We start from the raw sequence: 20,353 nt of genomic DNA, 5'->3' as shown, positions 1-20,353 counted from the left end.
AGGGGAAGTACATCAACTCACCTCGTGAAGAACTGATCATGCCAGAGAAGAAAACGCGTCAAAACTCTCGTAAAAGTGAGAAGTACAGTGAACAAAAAGATGTGAAAAAGGTGGAAAACTGGTTCGGAACAGTAAAGAAAGATTTCATTCCCGGGGGTGGGGGGGATGGAGATCAGGGATTAGTCCCGGAAAGTTCATCAGAAACTCGTACTTCAATGTCGGAGGTTGTGTTGCAGAGACACAATTTCGACCCATGAAAGGAAGGAAATGTCCCCAGTCATTGACAACAACAAACCATCCAACAGAGGAAGTACTTCAACTCACCTCGTGAAGGTCTGATCAAGCCAAAGAAGAAAACGAGTCAAAACTCTCGTAAAGCTGAGAACGACAGAGAAGAAAAAGATGTCAAAAGGTGGATGACCAAGGAAAATCCCCAAGACGTTAAAAGTCTCCAAGAAAAGAGGATGCGTTGAATCGAAAAGAAGAATGGAATAAGGGAAAGAAAAATCGAGTCTGTGATCGGAAACCGAAGAGAAAAAAGATGAGGAATAGAAACGAGGCGCGTAAGTCAGTTTTGCCGTTTGCTGAATTTCCCAAAGGGGAGGAAGGACCACAATTAAATGAGAAGAAACTTATCCTAGCAAACACATGCACAATTGACAACATACTTGTCATTCTAACCAAAATTGATGAGCAGCACACTGTAATGCAAGAAGCCCTCAGTGACAGTAAGACCCTAAAAACCAAGAGAAATAAACGCGTTCTTTAACTTTGCGATGCTAAGGAGTAGTCACTTGCGAATGTAAAATGGCTACACAAAATATGAAGATAAGAACTGCAGCTGCACAGTCCTCAGACGTGGAGTGCATACGGATCTGAACATGATATTATGTTCAACACCTTGATGTCTTCAAAGCAAACAGACAAACTTCGAAGTATTCCAGCCGAAGTTGTCCCAAACCAGTCACTGAAAGGAATTGCACCACAATCGAACTAGGGTGAGTTGGTTAGATAGATTTAAAATTCGCAAAATATAGAATGCTTAGGAAGATCGTGATATAAAGATGAAATGCAAAATTCATTAATTTATCACTCGAGCACAGTTGTGCCATATCGAGACCAATATAATGTTATATACTGAGAGTCCTCATATTAAACAGTCCCTTACAAACAGTGATGTAATAAACAACTTCAGGGGCGGATCCAGTGAGGACCACAAACGGCGCACGCCCCCCCCCCTTTATTTTTTGTTGAAACAAAAGAAATAAAAAGAAACAAATGGGGGAGGGGTGCGTGCGCCCCCCTTTATTTTTGTAAACACGCCCCCTCTTTACGAAATTCCTGGATCCGCCTCTGCAACTTGACGTTCTTTTTTCACCGAAGAGACTGTCAAATTGATGAAGATCACGTAGGACCCCGACCATGCTTTTTATTATCAACATATTCATGACTCAGCAACAAAGTATTCCAATGTCCTACTTTATTTTGGTTTATGAACACAATTCGTCCGTGTTATAGATTCAAAGATGTCGATCCATTATAGACTGATGTCACACTACCATCAGTGAAGAAATCGAAAGTGAATCTTTGGAAATTTGTACTATACGTAACTTCTTCTGTCTGGTGCATACATTGACTTTTAAGCAATGACATCGTGATGCCATTATACCTATTCGCTTATATAAAGGGACCATTATAACAAAAACCGTCATTTTGTTAGAGAGATGTAACTGAATGCGTTAAGTTTTTTTTTTTATTCTATCTTTGCTCATTTATGCATTTACTGCTAAACATCCATTAAGATATCTGTATTCATTTATTTCTTTTTATTTCAGAGCTGCCAAGGAACATAATATAGGCACAGTACAAGATGCCTTAAACAACTGGTTCGCCCCGCCATTTGCAGAGACCCGATGCATCGAAACATCTGCTTCTGAAGAGTAAGTAAACTTAAAAATTTGTCATTACATAGCACCATAATCCAATCAGTCTGTAAGAGTGACTGTAGCATAATTTGATGTTGTTGTTATTTCTGTTCGTAGTGATGTGAGGCAATTTTATATACCCCCACTTATGTTTCCTTAACATTTTGTGTATCTATGTGTTTAGAGACATAATAACACTTTGGACATGATAATTTCGTGGGCAATTATTTTGGACGAGCTTTGCTCCCAGAATCATTGCGACTACCAAAGAGATTTTACCACAACAAGGAGTAGTCTTGTAGCGGAGGCTGCCGCGCCGAAGAGCTGCCATATTTGTCAGTGGAACCTGTCATTGCTCGGATCCTGTACATTTTAATTGAACGGTAGCGTGAATAGCTAAAAGGTCTGAACTCTACGAAGAGTTCAAATGATATGATATCATCGTAGAAACTAATGTCTAAACAATTGACCACACTTAAATGATGAAAACGAAAATTTCTTATGAATGATAGACATATCATTCCAGGCATTATATGAGAAGATATGACCTGAACGTAGACTGATAATGCCAAGATGTATATTGAATGTAATTAAATCATTTAAGTTCCAGTTGAAAAGGAACGATTATTATATTATATCTTACATAGTTTGACATTCAAACGTTTACTGCTTTGTACGCATTTTCGCACTCGAGATCGAGAGATGTTGTGTGGTCTATGAAGTTTTCAAGGTTCTTATGATTGGTCATTCACTCTTCTCTAAAATGTAGGTATCCACTGCAAGGATTGACAAAGTACCAAAGTGCACACTTCTGCATCTTCAGAGAAGGGGGGGGGGGGGGAGCGGTGGTTTTGTTACGATGGACCAGGGAGGTGCTCTCACCTCCCTGGATGGACGAAGGGACGGTGTGGAAGAAACTGCAGCGCCATTGCCAGCATATGGAGAGCCACTTGGATACATACTGTACGCGCTCGATGACGTCAGAACTTTACAGTAAAATACAATTCCTTGTTTTAGGAAAGTGTAGAATTGCAGCTGCTGGCATATAACTTGAAAGTAAGTTCCTTTCGCTATAGGATATTACCCAACTGACTGAACAGAAAAGATAACATTGCCTGCACATGGATTAATGGTGACTGACTATCAGTCACAGTACAGTCACGTGAGAGTGACTTTTGATTTGGAAAATTGGTTGACCAACACATAAATTAAGTAATGTAGTAGGTGGGATTTTGGCGCTGTCCTCCAAGTTCCAATAGTGACACTAACGCGCTCGTGAAAAACTGGTTCGGAACACTGAAGAAAGATTTCATTCCCGGTCCCGGTGGGAGATCAGGGAATACTCCCGTAAAGTTCATTAGAAACTCGTACTTCAATGTCAGAGGTCGTGTTGCAGAGACACAATTTCGAACAAGACAGGGGAAGTACTTCAACTCACCTCGTGAAGAACTGATCAAGCCAGAGAAGGAAACGCGTCAAAACTCTCGTAAAACTGAGAATGACAGTGAACAGAAAGATGTGAAAAAGGTGGAAAACTGGTTCGGAACAGTGAAGAAACATTTCATTCCCGGTGGGAGATCAGGGATTACTCCCGTAAAGTTCATTAGAAACTCGTACTTCAATGTCAGAGGTCGTGTTGCAGAGACACGATTTCAGAAAAGACAGGGGAAGTACTTCAACTCACCTCGTGAAGAGCTGATCAAGCCAGAGAAGGAAACGCGTCAAAACGCTCGCAAAGCTGAGAACGATCGTGAACAAAAAGATGTGAAAAAGGTGAAAAACTGGTTCGGAACCGTGAAGAAAGATGTCATTCCCGGTGTGAGATCAGGTATTACTCTAGGAAAGTTCATCAGGAACTCGTACTTCAATGTCAGAGGTCGTGTTGCAGAGACACAATTTCGAAAAAGACAGGGGAAGTACTTCAAATCACCTCGTGAAGAACTGATCATGCCAAAGAAGAAAACGCGTCAAAACTCTCGTAAAGCGGAGAAGTACAGTGAACAAAAAGATGTGAAAAAGGTGGAAAACTGGTTCTGAACAGTGAAGAAACATTTCATTCCCGGTGGGAGATCAGGTATTACTCTCGGAAAGTTCATCAAAAACTCGTACTTCAATGTCAGGGGTCGTGTTGCAGAGACACAATTTCGACCCATTAAAGGAAGGAAATGTCCGAAGTCATTGACAACAACAAACCATGCCCGCAAAAGACAAGGGATGTACTTCAACTCACCTCGTGTAGAACTGATCAAGCCAGAGAAGAAAACGCGTCAAAACTCTCGTAAAGCTGAGAGCGACAGTGAACAAAAAGATGTAAAAAAGGTGGAAAACTGGTTCGGAACAGTGAAGATAAATTTTAATTCCGGGGGGGGGGGGGGGGGACATCAGGGATTAGTCCAGGAAAGTTCATCAGAAACTCGTACTTCAATGTCAGAGGTCGTGTTGCAGAGACACAATTTCGACCCATCAAAGGAAGGAAATGTCCGCAGTCATTGACAACAACAAACCATACCCGCAAAAGACAGGGGAAGTACTTCAACTCACCTCGTGTAGAACTGATCAAGCCAGAGAAGAAAACGCATCAAACCTCTCGCGAAACTTAGAACGAAAGTGAACAAAAAGATGTCAAAAATCCCATAAGACGTAAGAAGTCTCCAAGAAAAGAGGATTCGTTGAATCCAAAAGAAGAATGGAACAAGGGAATGAGAAATCGGGGTTGTAATCGGAAACCGAAGAGAAAAAAAAAGAGGAATAGCCTCAACGCGCGTTAGTCAGTTATGCCTATTGCTGAATTTCCCAGATGGGGAGAAAAGACCACAATTTAATGAAAAGACATTTTCCTAGCAAACACATGCACATTTGACAACATACTTGTCATTCTAACCAAAATTGAGGAGCAGCACACTGCAATGCAAGAAGTTCCCAGTGACAGTAAGACCCTAAATACCAAGAGAAATAAACGTGTTCTTGAACTTTGCGCTGCTAAGGAGTGGTCACTTGCGAAAGAAGAATGGCAACACAAAATACGAAGATAAGAACTGCAGCTGCACAGTCCTCAGACGTGGAGTGCATACGGATCTGAAAATTATATCATGTTCAACACCTTGATGTCTTCAAAGCAAACACACAAACGTCGAAGTATTCCAGCCGAAGTTGTCCCAAACTAGTCACATAAAGGAAGGGCACCACAATGGAACTAGGGTGAGTTTGTCAGATTTAAATTTCGCAATATACAAGTGCTTAGCTAGATCGTGATATCGAGATTTAATGTCAAATTTATGAATTTACCACTCTAGCGCAGATGTGCCATATCTAGACCAATATAATGTTATACTGAGAGCCCTCATATGAAACAGTCCATTACAAGCAGTGATGTAATAAAGAACTTGACGTCATCATTTCACTGAAGAGACCTTCAAATTCATGAAAATCACATAGCCCCCCTACAAACTTAATACCATGCTTTTTATTATCAACATAGTCATGACTCAACAGCAAAGTATTCAAATGCCCTACTTCATTTTGATTTATGAACACAAGTCGTTTGTGGTATGGATTCTCATATGTCAATCCATATGTTATAGACTGATGCCACACTACCATCAGTAAAGAAATCGAAAGTGAATCTTTGGAAATTAGTACTACACGTAACTTGTTCTGTCTGGTGCATACATTGACTTTTAAGCAATGACATTATGATGCCATTATACCTATTAGCTTGTATAAAGGGACAGTTGTAATAAAACCGTCCTACTGTAAGAGAGATATAGCTGAATGTGGTTAGTTTATTCATTCTATCTTTTGCTCATTTATGCGTTTATTGCTCTACATCTTTTAAGATATCTGTATTCATGTATTTGTTTCTATTTCAGAGGAGCCAAGGAGCAGAATGTAGACACAGTACAACATGCCCTAAACAACTGGTTCGCGATGCGGCGAAACATCTGTTTCTGAAGAGTGAGTAAACTGGAAACTTTGTCATTACAGACCACCATTAAAAAAAAAAAAAAAAAAAAAAAAAAATCAGTCTGTGAGAGTGACGGTAGCAATTTCTTTTTTTTCTGTTGGTAGTGATGTGAGGCAATTTTATATACCTCGCACTTATGTTTGTTTAACATTTTGTGTATCTACGTGTTTAGAGACATAATAACACTTTGGACATGATAATTTCGTGGGCAATTATTTTGGACAAGCTTTGCTCCCATAAACATTGCGTCTGTCAAAGGGATTATACCACAACAAGGAGTAGTCTTGTAGCGGAGACCGCCGCGCCAAAGAGCTGCCATTTTTGGCAGTGGAAGCTGTCATTGCTCGGATCCTGTACATTTATCGAACAGTAGATGACAGGACACTATCTAAATGCGATCGACTTTAAATATTCGACGCAATGATATTTCGTCGTTTTGTAGTTACGTCACAATGGTCATGTTAAACCGTCATACATAGTGTAACTGATGTTGAGCAGGGGTATGTACAAACGCCATAATGCGCAAACTACTTTCTAGTCTACTCTCAAGTTTCCATTGTTTATTTTGTGAATTGCTAAAATGTCTGAACTCTACGAAGTGGTTCAAATGATATCATATCATCGTAAAAACTAAGTTATATAATCAATTATTGCCAAACCACACTGCCATTATTGGCAGTGGAAGCTGTCAGTGCTGGGATCCTGTACATTTATTGAACAGTAGATGGCAGCACACTGTTTAAATGCGCTCGACTTTATAATGAAGGTCATATTTCTTATTTCACTTTTTAACATCATAAATGTGCTTTTGATGATATTTTCCTCTACATCATATGAGAAATTACACATTCAAGGGTTATAAAGCTTCTCAAAGGGACACTTTTGAAAATCATGCCCTTTGTTTTTTGTTTTTTTGTAAATAAATTTTGCAGTGTTGATTAGTTCTTCATAAGATGAATACATGTAGATACAGGCAGTTGTCGTTGATTGTGGGGGTGCCGTCATCACCTTATGAGATCTGATACAATACAAGATAAACATAAACCAGCAGAGCTTGTATGGGAAGAACACTTCCCATAGACTTGTATGCATTGCGTGCATTCTCTATTGGGCTCACAGGGGTAAATAATTCCCCATAGAGACGTGTGTTAAACTTCAAATTTCAAAAAATTCTGTAAAATAGCTGGGAGAAATGAGGTGTTTCAGCTTCACTAACCTGGATAAGTGAGATACACCCTTTCATCCATCATATTTCAAGGGTGAGTGCTTCGGCTCAAATTTTGTCCAAGGGTCCGCAAAGCCAGACTACGAGTTCTTGTCACTCAAAAAATCACCTACTAAAGTATTTTCCGTACACGTACCCAATGAAATAAAGTCCCCTCAAATTCCATCAGAAAAACTTTCATCTTCCAAGCTAAAAGCAGTTTGTAGAGGAATTCATACTCAATATCTACAGCTATTCAGGTTTTTTTTTTTTTTTTTGTCCAACTACCACATTGATTTGTAATTATCATTTTTTCTTCATTTATTTTGGTATCAAGGTAGGGGATACCTTTTACAGACCTCCCAAAATGCAGCAAAACATTAAATATGAACATCAGGGGACTTGCTTAGGCCACTGCTTAGAAATTTGGAAGTCAACAGTTATCTAAAATTTTAATAATGCACAAAACTCAACTATTCAGTAGTTCTGTGTGTCAGCCACACTTACGCCTTTTTGTTGCATTCTTCTGTATTTGTGATCTATAAACACAAATCTACAAGTACAAGAGCTGATGTAATAACATATAGAGTGTGTGGCAAGAATGTATATAGAAATGTTTGTAAGTGTTGATGAACTTTCTTCACAAAATATACATGATGGACACACATGCAGTACATGGGTCTGCAAAGGTAGCCTAGTAATGTACTGGAATTTACGGTGAGCCCCGAAAACAATTCAATTCAAAATCTAACGGTCAAAAAAATGTACTAAATGTTACTTTCCACTTTCAATACTTTATGGGAGTTTCTAAAATGATACTCTCTTCAACATACCACTGTATTTATACAACTCTTCATTTAAGGCGTGCAAATGGGATTCCCTGCCTTTATGGGGTCTGGGACAGTCCATTTTATTTACAGGTGTGAGACCCAAATATTCGACGCAATGACCTTTCGCCGTTTTCTAGTTACGTCACAATGGTCTTGTTTACTAGTGTAAATGATGTTGTTTGATTTTATGGTATGAGCAGGGACATGTGCAATCGCCATAATGCTCAAACTACTTTCTAGTCTACACTCAAGTTCCCATTGTTTATTTTGTGAATAGCTTAAAGGTATGAATTCTACGAAGTGGTTGAAATGATATGATATCATCGTAAAAACTAATATATAAACAATGAACCACACTGCCATTATGAAAATGAAAATTTGTGATGAAAAATATAAATATCATCCCAGACCATGATATGGGAAGATATGACCAGAACGTACACCAATAATGCATAGATGCGTATTGTATGTAATTATATTACTTAGGATTTATGAAAAGGAACGATTATTAATTAGGCCCCTACATAATATATTTCATAGTCTGACAGTCTACCGTGTACTGCTTTGTTCGCATTTTCGCACTCGAGATCGAGAGATGTTGTGTGGTCTATGAAGTTTTCAAGGTTCTTATGATTGGTCATTCACTCTTCTCTAAAATGTAGGTATACACTGCAAGGCTTGACAAAGTACCAACGTGCACACTTCACCTGCATCTTCAGAGAAGGGGGACGGTGGTTTTGTTACGATGGACTAAGGGACGGTGTGGAAGAAACTGCAGCGCCATTGCCAGCACATGGAGAGTCACTTGGATACGTACTGTACGCGCTCGATGACGTCAAAATCTTACAGTAACATACAATTCTTTGTTTTAGGAAAGTGTACAATTGCAGCCGCTAGCCTATTACTTGAATGTAATTTCCTTTCGCCATAGGATATAATATAACCGAACTGAACGCAAAAGATAACATTGCCTGGATTAAGGGTGATTGACAAGTCACAATACAGTCACTTGAGAGTGACTTTTGTTTTGGTAAACTGGTTGATGAATACATGGATTAAGTAATGTGGTTGGTAGGATTATGGCCTTGTCCTCCAAGTTCCAATAGAGACACTAACGCGCTCGTGGAAAACTGGTTCGGAACAGTGAAGAAAGATTTTATTCAGGGTGGGAGATCAGGGATTACTCCCGGAAAGTTCATGAGAAACTCGTACTTCAAATCTTCAATGTCAGATGTCGTGTTGCATAGACACAATTTCGATCCATCAAAGGAACGAAATTTCCGCAGTCATTGAGAACAACAAACCATGCCCGCAAAAGACAGGGGAAGTACTTCAACTCACCTCGTGTAGAACTAGTGATCAAGCCAAAGAAGAAAATGCGTCAAAACTCTCGTAAAGCCGAGAACGACAGTAAACAAAAATGTGTCAAAAAGGTGGATGCCCGAGGAAAATCCCCAAGACATAAGAAGTCTGTAAGAAACGAGGATGTGTTGAATCCAAAAGTAGAATGGAATAAGGTGATGAAAAATGGAGTCTGTGATTGGAAACCGAAGAGAAAAACAAGAGGAATAGCACCGAGGCGCCGAAGTCAGTTTTGCCGTTTGCTGAATTTCCCAGTGTGGGAGGAAGGACCACAATTAAATGAGAAGAAATTTTCCTAGCAAACACATGCACAATTGACAACATACTTGTCATTCTAACCAAAATTGATGAGCAGCACACTGTAATGCAAGAAGCCGTCAGTGACAGTAAGACCCTAAATACCAAGAGAAATAAACGTGTTCTCTAACTTTGCGATGCTACGGAGTGGTCACTTGCGAAAGTAGAATTGCTACACAAAATATGAAGATAAGAACTGCAGCTGCACAGTCCTCAGACGTGTAGTGCATACGGATCTGAACATGATATTATGTTCAACACCTTGATGTCTTCAAAGCAAACACACAAACTTCGAAGTATTCCAGCCGAAGTTGTCCCAAACCAGTCACTGAAAGGATGGGCACCACAATCGAACTAGGGTGAGTTTGTCAGATAGATTTAAATTTCGCAATATACAAGTGCTTGGCTAGATCGTGATATAGAGATGTAATGCAAAATTCATTTACCACTCGAGCGCAGATGTGCCTTATCGAGACCAATATAATGTTATATACTGAGAGCCCTCATATGACAGTATGAAACAGTCCATTACAAGCAGTAATGTAATAAACAACTTGACGTTATTATTTAGCCGAACAGACCTTCAAATTGATGAAGATCAAATAGTGCCCCTATATACTTAATACCATGCTTTTATTTATCAGCATATTCATGACTCAACAAAAAAGTATTACAAAGTCCCAATTCACAATACAGTCACATAACAGTGACATCGTATTATTTTCACTTTTCATTTCGTCCTGTATAACAGTTTACTGACACCACCCATTCTACACAAACATGATGTGATAATTATAACGTTTCCTTGGAATAGGCCCGATATTTGGAATCAATTTCTGTCTCAATGTGTAAATAGGACAGTGACTTTTCCCCTGAAGTTTTTCTTGACATAAAATCTATACTATACCGACGTACTCGGGTCTTTGTTTGATGATTCATTAGTTTATTTGAAGTAATATGCACATGGGGGGGGGGGGTATCGACATAACCAGAACAATATAAGGGAAATTTAAAGGAGACTATCTCTCCGAAGATGCTAATCAGATATTATTTGTAGCATTATTAATTTGATATTGGAGGGGTGAAAAGAACATCGAATATATTTATGTCCAGGAAGCGTGCATTGTTATTATTTGATTTCAATTACCATTTCCATTGCTAATGTCATTATTATTATCGTTACTATCGGGTCCAGTTTGAAAAATCACGCCTCAGGTATGGACATTGCTTAATTGTACACGATATTCAATGATGATTTTACGAAACTGTCGAATGATTGGATTACGTTTGCGGGATTTTGCAAATATGCAATGGAAATACCAACAAAAGAAAGATATTTTCCTGTCAATAGAGTGGACAATATAGAATTGTTGGGTGTACTTGGGTTGACCCTCCAAAGTTAGAGTTTGACGCTGATTATTTCGATTAATATGGAGCGGAAAACACTATGAAACTGACAAGAAAATGTGAACATGAAAAGACAAAAGTTATCAAAGGATTTTGGCATTTTATGTAATTGTTGATTTTTTTTTTCTGTTTGTAGTGATTATAGGTATTTAGAAGCAAACTCTTCTGTGAAGTCATGCTGGCCCTGTATTTCGTATTTCGAGTATAGGCTCTTACATAAGTAACTGACAATAATGTGTGGAAATGTGAGTTCTATTTCCATCGATGTATGGGTACTTGAGAGAGATTAGAAGACGCAGGGATGCCAGTATTTGTGGGTGTGTGTATGTGTTTGTACGTGATATACATATTATATAAACACTTTCTTGAGTTTTTAACTTACACTTAAAGAACTTCGTTTTCAGGCAAGACTAAGCAAGTAAAAAGCGCAGTCATGTCGTCTATGTGAATATGATGAAGAGCTGCATCGCAGCACAGGTGTATTTCTACTTAAATCAGTTGTCATATACGATGAAAGACTTTTTTTGTATCGTCTATTAACTGTGATCTTAAAGTCGAAATTGTCTTTCAGCATATCTGAAAATATCTTATCTTGTTTAAAAATCATTTTTTGGATAAGGCAAGGCTATTATAAACATGTTATGTTTGGCCTCTGTTGAACACACAACCGACACACATTATATACCAGGGAAACGGCCATCTACGGTTTAATGCTTACAAGGCACTTTTAAGGTATTCTTTTTACGGTCTCTCTCTCCCTCTCTCTCTCTCTCTCTCTCTCGATCTATCTCTCCCTCGCTCTCTCTCTCTGTCTGTCTGTCTCTGTATCTCTCTCGTCTTGCACACTACGTTCACTAATGTATTATGTGAAAATGGTATAGTAGTATTTACGTCAATTCAACATTTGTGGAAGCAAGGAAAAACCCGAGCGTGGTAATCGTTTTTGTCCTTCCGGGTCCGATTTTAGGATGTAAGTCTCGCAAGACCAGATATCCTGATATATGAAACTAGATTTGGTACAGGTAATCGGTATTGTCAACTGGAAGGCGATATAGTTCCCCCAGGCTATACCTTTATATGTACAGGAACACGCTAGCATTGCCAAACGTCAATATTTGTGATGTCAGAGACTTCAACAAGTCAACGTAGATTGCAAGAAACGGTATTTTACTCCTTCATGTCTCCAGAGGAGGACCGTTGAAGGGGAAAAAAGTTATGTAACTCTTCCAGACAGACGGATAGGCGCTGTCTAATATTTGGTGCACGAGAGGACAATAAGTATGACATTAATTATCAATTCTCTAGATCAAGTGCTCTCTGCTAGATATCCATTACAATATCTATTTATGGTTGATTGAGAGTTGCGGTGTGACGTAGATATCAAAGTTACATTCGTAAAATTTTACAATCAGTTACAATACAGGCATACGGTGTGATTACATTGTTACGTTCTGCAAGCGAATACTTAGTCCACAACGTTTAGATTCTTGCAGGGTGAGACATAATCTATTTCATTTGCTTTTGATGTTGGCCATATGTTATGCTCGGAAGCTGAAACAAAAAAGTTACATTTTTTACCCTTGGACTAAGCCGTAGCATACATATTCACTGTTAAATGAAAAGCGCCATAATGTCAAGAACAGGCAAGCGTGCAACTCTTTGCACGTGCAACACGTCTGATACTGTACATGAATGCAGGAAACGTATAAATAAGAAGTGTACCTTATCAGCCGTCGGAATGCTGCAGCAATGCTATGTGTTGTCAAGTTTTGCATCTCTGTCACCATGGCATACTCTGAAATCTTGTCTGAACACCTTGTAGCTATGTGACTCGATGGATAAGATGGGATTAAAAGATTAACAGAACAATGTGCCACGTCATGTCACGTTGGTGTCTTTATCACTTTGCATTATTTTTGTTATGCTCTCTGCTATCACGTGTCTTTCCCGCATTCTGTTCATCCTAATTACAAATCTAATTTCATGTAAGATATGGCTCCTCCACGAAATACAGTCCATGAGAGGTAAATGAAACCAAGATTTGTAATCGTGTATTTTCTATATTATTACTGTGCTACCTACACAGTATAGATGACAATGATAATGATCGAGTAATATCCATTGAGCCTGTGAGCATAATTAGCCTGATCTGGAACTGATATATATCATAATGTTTTACATCTTTCCTTTATTTAATTTGTGTTTGCGTGTGTGTGTGTGTGTGTGTGTGTGTGTGTGTTGTGTGTATTGTTCATTGTCTGTGAAAATGATGATTTCAAGAAGATTCACATAAACATTTAATATAGATATATTTAAAGTTATAATTTAGTCTAAGAGGAGTAGCAAGAAAACTAGATCATACTCAACAGAAGGGATGATATTTTGAAGTCTGTATAATTCTCAAGAAGCACTTTTTGAACTAATGACTTAATGTCATCCCCTCGTAACTTGCCGTATACTATTAAAGTACAATCAAATCTCGAAATTTCTTCTTTTTTTTAAGAATTGCGAACCAGTCTGAAATCCTGTCAGTCATATCTGACTGTTTATCGATTTTCAATTCAATTCAGTGCATTCTAATCCTTTAAAAAGTGAAAACATCGACGTACTACACAACATAACACGGAAATGTACACAAAACAATTTCCAAACACAAATTGCATAGGACTGGATACTGGAAGGCAGAAAATAATAACGAAAAGCAGATGTGAAGTAATCTGAAGTTAGACGACCGGAAAGAACATTTTATTTAACATCTTAGCAAAAGAAACACTAAATTTTAGTTATTTCTTTTGTTTTTACACGATTAATGGAAAATTTTAAGCTCATGACATAAGCAGCTAGCTCAATCATTTGCATATTCATATAAATGGTACAAAAGTGTACTATACAAAAGTGAGCATAACTTCAAAATTGCGTAAATACCCCCGATTTGTGTCCAATTTTGAATAAATTTACATTGTTGTAATAGCAACGTTGTACTCTATGTCCCGAATTCACGAAGGTGGTACAAATGAAACCATGGTTTAGAGCTCACACCCGTAAATACAATGGAATATCCCAGACCCCTTCACAAATTCGTACCAAAGATACCAAATGAAATGATGGAACAAATTGATTAAAAATCAATGATGTATTTTGGCAACAACAACAAAAAACCCTGAATAGCTGTAGATATTGAGTATGAATTCCTCTACAAACTGCATTTTTGGTTGGAAGATGAAAGCTTTTCTGATGGAATTTGAGGGGACTATAATTATTTCATTGGGTACGTGTACGGAAAATAGGTGATTTTTTGAGTGAGAAGAACTCGTAGTCTAGTGTGACACTTGGCGCTCCATGGTTTTTGTTCATGATTTCATTTGTACCACCTTCGTGAATTCGGGCCTATAGGTTTATTGTTATAATAATAATGTAAATGTATACATGTAATACACATACAAAAAAATGGAACAATTTCATGCTGTATTCACCATGTTTTTGGGGTTTTTTTCTGCACACAAATTTTCGAGCAATTCGCTTTTTCTAAAGTGTTGACACAAAGAGATGATGTACGAAATACACAAAATCTTACCCATCTTTCAGCACAGGACTATAACATCAAACAGATTACTAAGTAGACGAGAGCCACGCAACCACATTCCTATCATGTACCATAATCGAGAACTGAATCACATCGTCATTCGTTCTTTCGAAGAACTGCGAGGAGCTGGAATTCCCTGTCGTCGGAATTTGTTTCAGCGTCATCTGTGGGATCATTCCATGCCTGACTAACGGTTGATCACAGTGGCTAGTTAGCTCAGGCTCAAGTGAGCTATTGCGATCGCTCCTCATCCGGCGCCCGTCGTGCGTCGTGCGTCGTCCGTCGTGCGTCGTGCGTCGTGCATAAACTTGTTTACATTTTCATCTTCTTCTTGAGAACCCCATCACCGATTTTCACCAAACTTGGCAGGTAGCATCCCTAGGGGGATAGGATCTCAATTTGTTCACATGGGCACCATTAGAAGTGATAGGGCTTAGTTGATACTATGAGTAAGTACATTGATGACTGTAGTTTAAAGTTTGTTCATGGGGGAATCAGGGGTGCCCCTTCCCCCCTTGGGGCCCAGGGGAGGGGGTTGGGGAGGGGTCCTAATGGGGCCTAAATTGTACATTTTCATCGTCACGTTGAGATTGCCATGTCTGACTTTCACCAAACTTGGTAGGTAGCATCCCTAGGGGGATAGGATCTCAATTGTTCATATGGGCACCATGGCCCACCTGGGGGCCCCCACGGGGTCCCAAACCCCCCAAAATTAAGAAATCTTTAAAAATCTTCTCTAGAACCAGAAGTGATAGGGCTTAGATAATACTATGAGTTAGTACATTGATGACTGTAGTTCAAGTTTGTTCATGGGGTTAGTGGAATCAGGGGTGCCCCCCCCCCCCCCTTGGGACCCAGGAGAGGGGATGGGGAGAAGTCCCACAGTTGTAATGGAGCCTGAATTGTAAAAAAATATGTTCATCTTCTTGAAAACCTCATGAATTTTTACCAATCTTAGCAGGTAGCATCCCTAGGGGGATAGAATTTCAATTCCTTCAAATGGGACCATGTCCCTGTTGGAGGTCCCTAGGCCCCGCCCCCCCCCCCCCCCCCCCCCCCACATTAAGGAATATTTAAAATCTTCTACTCTGGAACCAGAAATGATAAAGCATGGTTTCCAATGTTCTCAGGTAAGAGTGTGCAAGAATGAATGGAAGGTGAAATTGCGATACTCAGGTGAACGCGTGACCCCCGGGTCCCTTCTTATTTCTTCAAATCTCTTAATGTTCTTGTAAATATCTGTAAATGAACTATATTATAATGTCAATGGCACAGTCTGCAAGAATCTTCAGCCTATTGAAGGAGGCAGACTTAATCAGAAGAAGAAGAAGAAGAGAGCAATAACAATTATTTTTTAAGCCGTGTTACAATACTCAAACCGTGTTACGCAAGGTAACACCCAGCGCGCATCCTGGCAACGGTATAATGTCATACGTCATAATGCAATGACAACGATCATCCTTGGTGACGCGGTTGCAATAATCTTATGGATTAATTTTTGTTATTGTTCTCTCACTATCTTCTTCCTCTTCTTCTGGGCACCGTTTCACGAATGTTGTCAGCGCTGACAAGTTGTCAGTCACTGACAATTACCATAGCATCAGTTAGTGACAAGAGCGTCTCAACCAATCAAAACCAAGGATGTTACTGAAATAGTCAGCGCTGACTATATAGATGAAACACCCCCTGATTAAGTCTGCTTCCTTCAATAGGCTAAAGATTCTTGCAGACTGTACTTTTTACATTACAATACAGTTTATTTACAGATTACAAGCACCTAACAAATTTGAAGAAAATAAATAGCAAATTAAATCAACAGTTACACGGTTAAGTAACGATCCCACGTAATTATTCCACTGAAACAATTTCCGACGACAGGGAATTCCAACACTTGAGAAAGAGCGAGTTGCTCGAAAAATTAAACCGTTGTTGAATACAGTATGAACTTTGTTCAAGTTTTGCTCTATATGATATATGATATACATATATACATATATTAGTCCGCGTGTTGGTACCAGTATAGAAAAGATGAAGAAGTAGAGTGGTAATGCATTTTTACAGTACAACAATAGTTATTGTTGACCCTGAGGAAGACGAATGTATCGTCGAAAATTTTGTCTGAATAAATAACACTGTTAGATTGTCAAAATGAATTACCACTCAACTTCATCTGTTATATATATTATATATATGTATATATACACATGTATATATATATATATATATATATATATTTATATGTGTGTATATATATATATATATATATATATATATATATATATATATGTGTGTGTGTGTGTGTGTGTGTGTGACACGTCCTGTCAGTGTTGACCTACAGTAGCTTTGACTCAATGAGACAAAACCAATCACCTGGTTCAATTTCATAAGGACTGGGAAAAGAAGGAATGCTCAAAAATGATTTTTTATGATGTTTCCGCTACAAAAAGAAGGTGTCTTTATTACTTCACTACGCTGCAGTATTTCAAATTAAAGCAAATTTCAAACACCTCCAAAATTGTAACACTTGACTAAACACAAAAGAAACGAGTTTAAAACAACGAAGAGCAACTTCAATTATTTTTTTTTTATTGAAAGGTTTATTTATTCATATCACATCTCGTAGCCCAAGGGCTAAATTGTGTGTGATATAACATAAAATATGTACATACAAATTCAAACATTCTGACAATTACAGAATAAAGCATTTACACATGTGATAGAAATGAGAGGGAAAATATCATAATTACACAAATCAATAGGTTGAGCATTATGCAAGATAAGAACATATTCCGCATTTGTCAAGATAAACGCAGAACTACACAAAAAATACTGTGACGACTGATTTGCTTCTACTCCAATAAAACTATAAAACATCATACACAAAGCATCAGGTTTACATGACTGATAAATAAAAGATATTTTATAATGTGATTCCACAACCCCCAATATAATAAATTTCATAACCAAATTTCATTCTGATGGCTGAATTATCATATGTAACTTATATACCCTAGCACTCTCAACCGACCCGTACAAAGCCCCGTGACCCACAGTCTTCTTTAAACATCATCAAAATAACAACATCAAATTCACAGAATAATTCGTCTCACTGTCCAAAAATATTGATAAAAATTTCATATTTCTCCATTCGGAATTTGCAGAAATATGGGGAAAATCAAACAAATCAATTGTTAAATGCAACACAACTAACACAACGCAAAACTAAAAGCAAGTTTAAGTAACGCAACTATACAACAACTCTTAAAAGCAATGCAACACTGTCCGACTCAGAATACGTCAAGTCTGTGTCCCTTTCCCACAGAAGCTCTGACATTACAGCATGTGCAGTGCACTGGGGTCCATCCACTTGACAGAAGTATTGATGTCTTCTTTGTACAAAGGATGAGGGACTGGACTGTAGCTACAGCTACATGCAGGAGCAGGTTGAGTAAAGTGACGTTGCCTGCTCGGACGCCTTCTCGGGAATGATCAAAGGAAGTGGCCCTTCTGAGTAACGAGAACACGCTTTACCCCTCACAGGGAGATTCCACTTAAGGGGGGGGGGTTCCCCATAATTATGTATACATGTGTATTACCTCCTGACCTTTATACACAACAGTGTATGCACCTCTACTATACAACTAGAGTACTGTGATATATCTTGCATATACATGAGTGGATAGCAAATCAAATAGATACACATACAACTGTACATATAAATACTACATGATATGATGAGCGAGTGTGATCATTACAGAAAGAGGGGGGGGGTGTGAGTGCTGATATTACTGTGACCCTCACATGATCGCCGCCGTTTAAAACCATTGTTGTCCTCAACAATGCAGATACGAAAATAACATTTAAATGGAATTTGTTCGGGATCATGTTTGTTGCACGACGAGGGAAGAGGTTGGGCCTCCGGTATCTTTGGGGAGTTCGTCGTGTTCTCGATGAGCGTCGCTGACGATCAATCTCAGCCTACAGTAGCTTTGACTCAATGAGACAAAACCAATCACCTGGTTCAATTTCATAAGGACTGGGAAAAGAAGGAATGCTCAAAAATGATTTTTTATGATGTTTCCGCTACAAAAAGAAGGTGTCTTTATTACTTCACTACGCTGCAGTATTTCAAATTAAACCAAATTTCAAACACCTCCAAAATTGTAACGCTTGACTGAACACAAAAGAAATGAGTTTAAAAGAACGAAGAGCAACTTCAAACAAATCGATTGTTAAATGCAACGCATCTAACACAACGCAACACTGAAACTTGCTAGTTCAAAATAACGCAACTATACAACAACTCTTAAAAGGAACGCAACACTGTCCGACTCAGAATACATCAAGTCCGTGTCCCTTTCCCACAGAAGCTCTGACATTACAGCATGTGCAGTGCGCTGGGGTCCATCCACTTGACAGAAGTATTGATGTCTTCTTTGTCCAAAGGATGAGGGACTAAAGCTACAGCCACAGGAGCAGGTTGATTAGAAAGACGTTGCCTGCTTGGACGCCTTCTCAGGAATGATCTAAGGAAGTGGCCCTTCTGAATAACTTGAGAAGACGCGTTACCCCTCACAGGGAGATTCAACTGATGGGGGGGGGGGGTGTTCCCCATGATTATGTAAATTACCTCCTGACCTTACATAACAGTGTATGTACCTCTTCTATACTGTGATATATCTTTCATATACGTGGATAGCAAATCAAATACATACACATACATATATATACCACATGATATGATGAGCGAGTGTGATCATCACAGAAAGGGGGGGGGAGTGCTGATATTACTGTGACCCTCACCTATATTATGTATTACATATATACATATATATATTATATATATATATATATATATATATATATTTATATGTATTTTGAAACAAGTTTTTTTTTACACATACATTTTTTATACATTTTTTACATATTTTTATATATTTTACATATACATTTTTTTTTACATATACATATATTTATATGTATTTTGAAACAAATTTTCTTTGCTCAAAGTTTTCGCTATATATTTATATGTATATTTATTTATACATTTATTTATTTATTTCCAGCAATAGGGTGGATAGCCCTTTCAGCACAGCTGATTTTGAAAGGGGTCCACTTGACATACATATAACATTCATAGGGTTGTTATTACATTTAGGGTTAAGGCGTATTACATGTAGGGTTAAGATGTATTGCATTTAGGGTCGATATTACATTTAGGGTTGACATGTATTACATTTAGGGTTTTCTCCGGTTATTACATTTAGGGTTAAAATGTATTACATTTAGGGTTGACTCGATTATTACATTGAGCGTTGAAATGTATTATATTTAGGGTTGTTATTACATTTAGGGTCGATATTACACTTAGCGTTGATGTTAAATTTAGGGGTTATACACACCCCAATATTGTGAAAACTCGCCGTCTACTTTTTATACGTATCGATTGTGCGACTTTTGAATGCGATGGCCTACCATATGCAGCGTGCGGGACGCGCGCGCGTGCGAATATCGAAACAGGTTCAGTTCGATGTTTCCATGTACTGAGTATGTGAATATCAAACGTCGAATATCTGTCTAACTTCACGCCGGTACGCAGAACTTTATCTAGAATCTAGTCTAGTTGAAAATTTCGACCAGGACAAACAGCGAGTCATATTCGCACATCAGGTATCAAAAGTCAAGACTTGCGCTTATTCTCACGATTCTATACTGTATAAATTTACATACTGTATAGGGCGCCTACACAAATATATAGCTATTGAAGATACCGATAGACCA

General features: G+C 38.4%; 1 protein-coding gene across 1 annotated transcript in view; it reads right to left on the bottom strand.

Annotated features, from left to right (window-relative positions):
* Positions 1-20,353, bottom strand: part of LOC140232519 (zinc finger protein 341-like) — a 274,955-nt gene that overhangs the window by 254,271 nt on the left and 331 nt on the right. The window lies entirely within an intron of this gene.

The sequence above is a fragment of the Diadema setosum genome, chromosome 9, assembly GCF_964275005.1.
Source record: "Diadema setosum chromosome 9, eeDiaSeto1, whole genome shotgun sequence".
Taxonomy (NCBI): Eukaryota; Metazoa; Echinodermata; class Echinoidea; order Diadematoida; family Diadematidae; genus Diadema; species Diadema setosum.
This window is presented reverse-complemented; position numbering and strand designations above follow the sequence as displayed.